This window comes from Haliotis cracherodii, unplaced genomic scaffold, assembly GCF_022045235.1.
Source record: "Haliotis cracherodii isolate W230 unplaced genomic scaffold, xgHalCrac1.p SCAF_15, whole genome shotgun sequence".
Lineage (NCBI taxonomy): Eukaryota > Metazoa > Mollusca > Gastropoda > Lepetellida > Haliotidae > Haliotis > Haliotis cracherodii.
Genome location: NW_027266270.1, coordinates 28,777,234 through 28,787,320, shown reverse-complemented (window position 1 = coordinate 28,787,320; position 10,087 = coordinate 28,777,234).

The following is a 10,087-nucleotide window of genomic DNA, read 5'->3' as shown; positions in this document are numbered from 1 at the left end:
CTGAACGACTCCCTCACATCCAGTACAGCCTGAACGACTCCCTCACATCCAGTAAAGCCTGAACAGCTTCCTCACATCCAGTACAGTCTGAACGACTCCCTCACATCCAGTACAGCCTGAACGACTCCCTCACATCCAGTACAGCCTGAACAGCTTCCTCACATCCAGTAAAGCTTGAACGACTCCCTCACATCCAGTACAGCCTGAACGACTCCCTCACATCCAGTACAGCCTGAACAGCTCCCTCACATCCAGTACAGTCTCAACGACTCCCTCACATCCAGTACTACCTGAACGACTCCCTCACATCCAGTACAACCTGAACGACTCCCTCACATCCAGCACAGCCTGAACAGCTCCCTCACATCCAGTAAAGCCTGAACGACTCCCTCACATCCAGTACAGCCTGAACGACTCCCTCACATCGAGTACATCCTGAACAGCTCCCTCACATCCAGTATAGTCTCAACGACTCCCTAACATCCAGTACAGCCTGAACGGCTGTTGACATTCAGATTATTTTCTGAACCTGTTCTAATGACTAGGTTCGTTCACTGTCTGTTTTGCCGCACTGGTCACCCTATCTTCCCGACACGATTGGTCGTGGCGTTTTGGTGTGGTGTATTGTTTAAGTTGTCTTGAAGCTGTCCGTCGTCCTGTTGTTTGTACACTATTTAAAGATACAAAGATTGTTTGACTAGATGACATCGCAGTCACACAGCATCCTTCAACAGGGGACATAGACTAACATTTAGTCTCTGAAATCTTATATTACACAATATCCTTCTTGACTCTAAAAATAAAAAAATTCCCTATGCTGACGTGGAATAGAGCTAGCTTGAGCTGGCTAGACTTGCTTTTGTATGCATTTCTAGATTATTATTTTTTTCATAAAATAAATATATTCCACGGTCATGGTGCAGGACTACAGGGGACAATGTTTAGTGAACTAACGCGCTTGTTATGATCATATCTAAAAATAGGCCAGAATGGGAAAGTGATAATTATTTAAAATATGAAAAGGGAAGGCGGACACTGAATAGATTTGACACAAATGGACACCTGGCAAATACCACAGTAAAAACGTAGGGCCCTGCCCTAATGTTTTAAAAAAGAATTTGGCATGCTTTACTCGGTTCAGGTTCCGCATTTTTAGAGTAAATTTCCGTTCAGAAGTTGGACTTTTGTATGTAACCCGCCCTGATGACCGCATTGCCGTTCATGATTTCCATAGGACAGATTGGGATGGTTTAAAGCCCTGGACGGGCGTTTTTTGTAAAATAGTTAAGTTACACAAAAAAACTTGAACAAAAATTCGACCACCTACCCATTTTGGTTTTTAAAAAGTGATGCGAAACAATATTTTTGTTAATGTGGCCTTAAACGGCATGGCTTCATGAAGTCTGCATATTCCACACTTATAAGACGATATATACTGTAGGTTGATGTCTATTGTTCCTCACTCCCTTACTATTCCATCCATGCCACGTAGTGATGTAGTACACTGTTGCTGTGAACACCTGTTTGTTCTGAGCACCATATGTAATGGGTAGTGGAGACTGTCAAAGGCGCCGCACTGCACAGTGGCATTATGGTTGTGGTAATGGGTTCGAATCCCAGATTCCCGTCGTTCACGATCTTTGGTCTGCTAGCACCACACCCGTGTTTGTAGATTTCTTACGGCAAGATGTATCCATTACACAGACGTATGTGTGCTATTTGGCGATTTTGCACACAAAAGACCAACTATCTGAAATATACATCGACTTCGCAGACCAAAAGTACCCGAGGTTTTCGTTATGAGACAACAACGCACTCGGGAAGAATAACATCCCTTTCGACGTTTTCCGTGTTCTTGGTTGTGTCATAACGGACACTGAAGGCAGTTAGGTATTATAGTGCGAACTTGATGTACGATTTCTTCAAATGGGTATCTTGATGTGCAATTTAAATATTAAATAGAATTTCTGCTATATTTGACGCATCTTCTATTTTGTCATTGGCCAACCTGCGAGTGAACACGGTGAAGAACAGTGTAAATGACCCCTTTGGTTAGAGATGGTGGAGGCGGCAACCCAACAATGCAAAACTGTCAACATTGTAAACGACAGCAAGTTCATCTAATGTCACAATCTTGCCAGAACACCCTTCACATGAACAAATAAAATATAAACCAGAAACAGAAACACGATGTCTTTAATGCCGTCCTCCACAGTGAACATCACAGTCGTGTGTTTAAATTTCTTATTTCCTTGCATAATTGAGACTTTGTATGAACACATATTTGAGCAACCGGCGGATTTATCTGTCCATATGTTTGACACTAAAAATTGCAATTAGCAATTACTGTTTTATGTTGTACTATTCTTGTTAATTGTTGCAATAAATATCACAGGCTGTAATCGTTTCTCTTTTCCATTGTATTTCGAGATCTGTCTGAGTGTAGATCCTCAAGCATCATTGACCTGTTCTTGAATAATTACATATCTGTCTGTATCGACTTCCGGAAATTCATTTCAGACATACATGAGTCAAGTTCCTTGTGCGTAAGAGGTGGTTAGTAACACTAAAGTACACACTAGTGCGATTTAAAGACATTACGCCAGTCAACAGTACTACCACTTGTCACGGTGGTCTGTAAATAATCGAATGTTGGTCGAACCGTAAAATGGTAATATCATTAGCAAAGATATGGTTCAAAACAGCTCGATCGTTAAGTGTCATGGTATCCCAATTGCATAGTTCGATGCGCATGATGTCTGGACCGGAGTCGATTTTTACGAATCTGGACCAGACAATCCGGTGATTGACAACATGAGCATCGATCCACGCAATTGGGAACGATGTTAGCGAGCCTGACCACCCGATCCCGTTAGTCGCCTCTTACGACAAGCATAGTCGCCTTTTACGGTAAGCATGGGCCTGTTCTACCCTGGACCTTAACGGGAATCAGGGAGAAGTGATTACAGTTACCATAGTCAGAATACAGTAACTGTTATCACTTCTTCCTGAGTATAAGGCTGAAACATGTAGAACAATCTGTGTCGTGTAATTATGGTGTAATTTTCTTTGAAATTCCATATGTGCTACTGTACACTAGTGAATGTCACCACTTCACCTCTGGACAGGTCCAGGCGCACGATGTCGACCTTGGCTAAGTAAACACAACTCTTGGGCAAAAGGTCTACACCCTGTGCACAGCTTAACGCTTCCAAGAGCTACTTCTCTAGATAAACTGTCCTTGTAGACTTGAATAAATAAATATTTGAATATAAACTTATTTAAAATTTACAAATGGTATTTTCTGTCACCAATAAAGAGAAAGCTTAACCGAGTTATCTGTTATTTCTAAAAATTAATACCCAAAGTTGACGTCAAAATTTGCTCCATGGAAAATATATTCCAGTAATTATCCATGGCGCTACCGAGATGCATTTCAATACCGATTTCATATCTTGATAGCATTTTCTTCTCAGACACAAATATTTATATCATTATTTAAACAAATTATTCGAAATATCTGTTGTGTGATTTGGGAAAATATGCATAGATATTTTGATGATGTGGAAACGGAGTGATCTTGTTTGTTTGTTGTTTAACGCCGCACTCAAAATATTTCAGCAACATTACGGCGGTCTGTTAATAATTGGGTCTGGACCAGACAATCCGGTGATTGATATCATGAGCATCGATCCACACAATTGGGACACAATGACATGCATCAACCAAGTCAGATTTATTAATCACATCAATAAAGTTATTTTTCAAGCATTTTATTAAGCAAGTTAAAACATACACGGCATGCAAAAAAAGCACCACACTCCTGTCATTCATTCGAAAATCTGTCCGTTATACGGATCCTACACCATAGGTCACATTCATACTAAAATTCACATAAAACTATTTCAAACTAAAACGTAACAACAATTGGTCTATAAAATAATAAACTGGTCTGCGTTCCCTTATGTTAGAGTGTCACCAGGAGCCACTGTAGTTCACCTCAGAATTTGTGGACTGTTTGTTTAACGCCGCACCCAGCAATATACCAGCTACATGACGGCGGTCTGTAAGTAATCGAGGCTGGGCCAGACAATCCAGTGATTGATATCATGAGCATCGATCCACGCAATTGCTTTTGTTTGTTTGTTGTTTAAAGCCGCACTCGGCAATATTTCAGCTATATGACGGCGGTCTGTAAATATTCGAGTGTGGGCCAGACAGTCCAGTGATTGACATTATGAGCATCGATCTTCGCAATTGGGATACGATGACATACATCAACCATGTCAGAGGCCCTGAACACCCGATCCCGTTAGTTGCTGAAGACCTATTCTAACCCGGATATTCACGGGTCTTGTGGACTGGTGTTGATATCTTGAATATTGAGAAATCGGTTTTATTCAAGAAAGGCCAAAGCATAAAATGAAAGTCAAACAACTACCATAACAATAAAACATTACACATTGAAACACGGTACTGGGAAATTGACATCAATGACAATTTGAATATATATGAATGCGGTGAGTTTCTGTTGATTAATTTGATGCCTGAAAACGGAGGACTATTAGTTCTTAAACGTTGTCATAATCGTAAGTCGGAATGGAAATCCTCACTTCAAATACTAAAATGGACTTGACTGACATATCAGAAACAGGACCGCGAGATTCCAGATCCACAATTTCAAGGCCTGTGCAAATATTCCTGACAGCTGAACAGATAGCCTACTTTCAGTTTTCCCAAAGGAAAGGAACAGCTGTATGTTAGGGTTAAAACAGCAACACTATGTTAAGTCAGAACTGGATCAGTCAAACCAGTGGTTGATAACACGAACATCGATCTCCGTCGTTGAGTACGATGGCATGCAAGCAACGAATGCGGATTTGCAATTGAATTAATGCCACCAATATAAATGCAATCGTATGAAAAAAAGTCCAGGTACAAATGTATATAATCTAGGTGTATTTTCAACCAATGCAATAGTTTTCATATCGCGTAAGTGGTCATGTTCAATACTGACCTGGCTATTAAAAACTTGTCAGTGCAAAAATAAGAAAGAGTAGTGAGTTGAAAGGCTAACGGCAAGTTATACAATTATGAATGTTCGCTGCATATACAAACACCAACTTCAGCTGGGTAACTGATATCAACAGAGACCCAGATCAAACAAAAACACCCAGTGTTAAGGTAATAGGGTAAGGAAAAGTCATTAATTCATTATCTAAGAAACGAATAATAAAACAAAGTCGGGTGTTTCACAAACAATTCATACAAGCGCAAGTGCTTGCTATTTTGAGATGAAACATGAAAGCCAGGATCAACGATCCACCCCGTCGAGTACGATGCATGCAAGCAACGAATGCGGACTCCAAGAAGAGTGACAAAGACATCATCATGTGGGACTTTTTGATTAGCAATTGAATTATTGCCACGAATATAAATGCAGTCGTATATAAAAGTCCAAGTACAAATGTATAATCTAGGTGTATATCAACCAATACAATAGTCTTTCAAAAGGCATTTAGAAGTGATACACATACGGAAGAGAATTTATAGATGTCAACTTCTTTATTATGAGGAACACAATGTATCGGAGTACATGCTTACTCCTTACTCCTTCGCCTGATGAAGGAGTAAGCATGTACTCCGAAACGTTGTGTTCCTCATAATAAAGAAGTTGACATCCATAAATTCTCTTCCTAAGCAATACAATAGTTTTCATATCCCGTAAATGGTCATGTTCAATACTGGCCTGGCTATTAAAAACTGATATTTTGAGATGAAATATGAAAGCATGGTCAACGATCTACGCCGTCCGGGCAAAATGAAACAATCAACTAGATCACACATTATTAAATCAGTCAAATGGGGTCATTTGACTTAATGTAGGTAGGGGCCAGGAGGATTGGTGTATGACGCCATGGTTTAAACAAACACTGGTATACTGGTCACAGTCTACTATACCCCTCAAAAGAAGTTAAAGAACACCCGATTTTTCTATATGACTATGACTATATCATGGTATGACGGATTAAATAACGTCATGTTAAACAAGCGGGCGTTCTTTATCTTCTTTTGAGCAGTATACATTTGATCAGGGACCAGTGCCATGCATCAAATGGCGGTCTGATGTTTTTGGGGGGCGCTGGCGAGTAATGCCCATAAGAGAATGCAAAACGAATGAATGAAAAACCGGCATCTATCACTTGTCAAGTAATTTTGATTACTTCAGGAATGATAATGGTGATGGCCCATTAGTTCTTTGCTCCCTAGAGTAAGGGGCGGTGGGATAGCCTGGTGATCAAAGCGTTTGTTCGTCACGCCAAACCCAAAGGCCCGTGTACGATTCCCCACATGGGTGCAATGTGTGAAGCCCATTTCTGGTGCCCCTGCCGTTATATTGTTGGAATATTAAAACCGGCATAAAACCATGCTCTCTCTCTCTCTCTCTCTCTCTCTCTCTCTCTCTCTCTCTCTCTCTCTCTCTCTCTCTCTCTCTCTCTCTCTCTCTCTCTCTCTCTCTCTCTCTCTCTTTTGCCTCGGGAAGATGGATCTCTCTATCGCTCTCTGCTGCCTCTATACCTAAGAATATAACTATATAGAAACACAAACATGTCCTGGAATGTATACATAAATAAATCTATAAATCTGTGTAAATAAACATGCATTGCAATACTTTAACATAAAAGCGCGATGTGTACTTACCAGAAACACCAATGAAATATCTTTCCCAATATTTGACTTGACGTGCTGCAAAGATCTCTGACCAGAGAAGCTTTCTGAACACTGAATGTCCGGTATCTCCCTGTTAGCACATATATGTACTAACCATGTCTCGGACACCTACGTGCAATGTTATATTGACATTAGGACATTAGAACGTTCTGGGACAGTCAAAGAGACAGCTGTGGACATCGTAAGAGGGTGAAATGGTTTAAAGACGTTTGAAATGGGGTTTAACGTCGCGTCCAACATTATTGCTCTTATATAGCGACGTGCATGCACGTGTGTGTGTGTGGATGCTTGTACTAGTCCGGACTGATGCCGATTTATAGTGCTCGCCCACTGAGATACCATGCCGCAGTTTAACATGAATATGTATACTGACTCCGAGCCGACCAGTCCTTGTTTTAGCCCCTTAATGCCGAGCACCAGACAGGGTAATAACAATTACCATCTTTTAACGTCTTTTGGTGTGACGCGGCCGGTGATCGAACCCCGGGCCTTCCGCTCTCCGGGCAGACGCAGTACCACTAGCCCACGGAGGCGGTGTACGTTTGAACAGTATTTCTGTCATGTCAATACCAGACAAACAACAGAAATGGGCTGACAGACCAAGAATCAAGATGGGGGCAAATCGTGAATTCCAACGTGGTCAATATCTATACAGATACATCCGATGTCCGTTGGTGTTGACTTTGGACACCATAACAACACAGCCACCTGTGTTGACTGTGGGCACAACCAGTTACTATTCTCGTACAACCAGTGGCGTTTCTTTCCACAGTCATGCATCAACAACTTCGTTCGTTTGTTGTTTAAAGCCGCACTCAGCAATATTACAGCTATATGACGGCGGTCTGTAAATAATTGAGTCTGGGCCAGACAGTCCAGTGACTGACATCATGAGCATCGATCCACGCAATTGGGATGCGATGACATGCGTCAACCAAGTCAGCGAGTCTGACCACCTGATCCCGTTAGTCGCCTCTTACCACAAAATAGGTATACATGATCTACATCTGCAGTGCTGCACTCATTCAAGCGTAAAAAACTTATAAACAATAAAATATATGGAGATAAAATGCACCGATTCTGATAACACTAAAACCTTGAATTCGAAACTGATCCAACCGGTTACAAACTTCCAAGATATCCTGTTATATGACACAACTTCTCAAACCTTGGATATGTAAACATCTTGAGGTACCTTAATCTTGAGATCCTCCACACTATATCAACCTCTCCCTTTTGCTAAAACTTTAAGCATCCGAGCATACTGCATTCATGTGCACTCAGCCTACAAGTGATACAAATCTTCATTTGCTCCGCAAACACAGACACGGCGTGCACAACATCCAAAATACTGTATTAACGGGGGAGCAATACCCTAGTTGAATTGCTCCCCGTGCTTCTCGTTTTTATTCACACGCGGTTAAAATGAATACCCGAGTGCTGATTGACGAAATTGGTGGTCCCGTTTGGTCATAACTGTAACCAGAACCGTATATACATGGACGCGTCCCAAACTAATGTCATGGCCCCATGTCCGCACACTGAAGACTGGTGTGTAAAGGTCCCATGGCAGTTTGTAGAGAATAGGTTGTTAGCAGACATACAGATGTTTCGTGTTCCAGACGCAATGCAGTATGTCTTCATAGGGTTCCAGGTACAATACACGAATTCATTATATGGTTCCATGTTCGCAGCATATATTGCAGGCTGACGTGATGTAGCTACAGTTCCTCTACACAATGCAAGCTGTTAGATGGGTGAAAATCTCAACACCGTAACAATTTCCCACTTGACCTGTACATCAGTAGTTTTTTTGCAGAAATGTATTTTAAAATATTTGATTTCCTTTTCAAGACTATTCACAAGTAGATTACCTTTCTTCAAATGTAAAATGCTAAAAAAATGTACTTTCAAGTTAATATTTGTTTGTTTATAAGCAAATATTTTCTGGATTTACTAAAAACATGGCTGTCCCTCAGCTGGACCAGACTAAAAAATAATACCTTATCTATATCTAAATATTCTAAAAATGTAACAAATTTTGTTTTTCACACTCTCAAATGAACATTAATTACACGTATCCTATCATTATTATCTAAAACCTAATTGAAAAAAAATAAATTAGGAAAAAAAAGATGTCCCTCAAAAGGCACTCAACTCCGTTACAACGTACCAATACTAAAAAAATAACTGTGCTATGGGAGATAACTCTCATACGCTTCCTCTTTTGGCAACATGTGTATGAAGATCACCTGCTGGTGATAGATAGATGCCACATTTAGGTACAATGTTCAAGCCAATGACATCAAGATATGTCTGTTAAGTACAGTATGTTTTCTGAGCCTCAACTCTGTTACATTGTCTATAGATCTATATCTCATTCTAATTTCCTTCACTTTTCCAAGAGAAATTGGTTAGCAAGACCATGTTAGCAGTGAGTATTTTAATTTCCATAAAAAGCAAAGCATGCTGGGATATGAGCCATTTATAGTAAGGTTTCTCAACTCCGTTACACTCAACTCTGTAATGCTGTACAGCGTAACGGAGAGGAAAAATTTGTGCATCTGCACAATTTCGATAGTTATTGTCAGTACATAGCTTTGTTCTTCAAGAATATTTTATTTTATTTTAACCCTATACCTGGCAAATAATTTTCCCACAGTCTGTAGTAAGAACTTTTTCTAAAAATAGTCACTCAGACTGCTCTGATGTTTCGGATGAACAAGATGTTAGGACCTGTGCAAAATGTGGATTTGATACTATTGATAACACTCTTTCAGACAGTGGACTAATTATTGAAGACAGAACTGTTGTCTTTTACATTGATGGGAGTGCCTGGCTATTGTGTTTTGGCTGCAGAAAGCAATTTCATTATGCATGTATAAACAACATATTTTCTGACAGTGTAGATGATATGATTGATCTGAGATTTGATCTTGAAGTTTTGTAACTATATTAAAGTGATCTTAAATAGCATTTTAAGCAACTTTGTGCTTATTTATTTCAACGTTATACAAAGGGTTAAACATTAGTAATTTAGTAGACCCACTTTTGTATGCCATTACTGCAGAAACTGGCTCATAAACCATGAGTACCAAAGTCCTGACAAGTAACACAACACAGTGCATGTATTTTCACATTTCATCTCAAAAGGGATGAAAAGGTTGTTATTTTATGCTAGAGAGCAATAACAAAATATATGAGTTACAACTCCGTTACAACAAACTCAACTCTGTTACGTCAGAATTTTTTTAATAGATGACTTCTTTTGACAACTGACGAAAAACTTTGTTGTTTTTATGAGTTTTAACTTTAGATTAGGATTAATGATAATATATGTTGTGACAAAAGATGA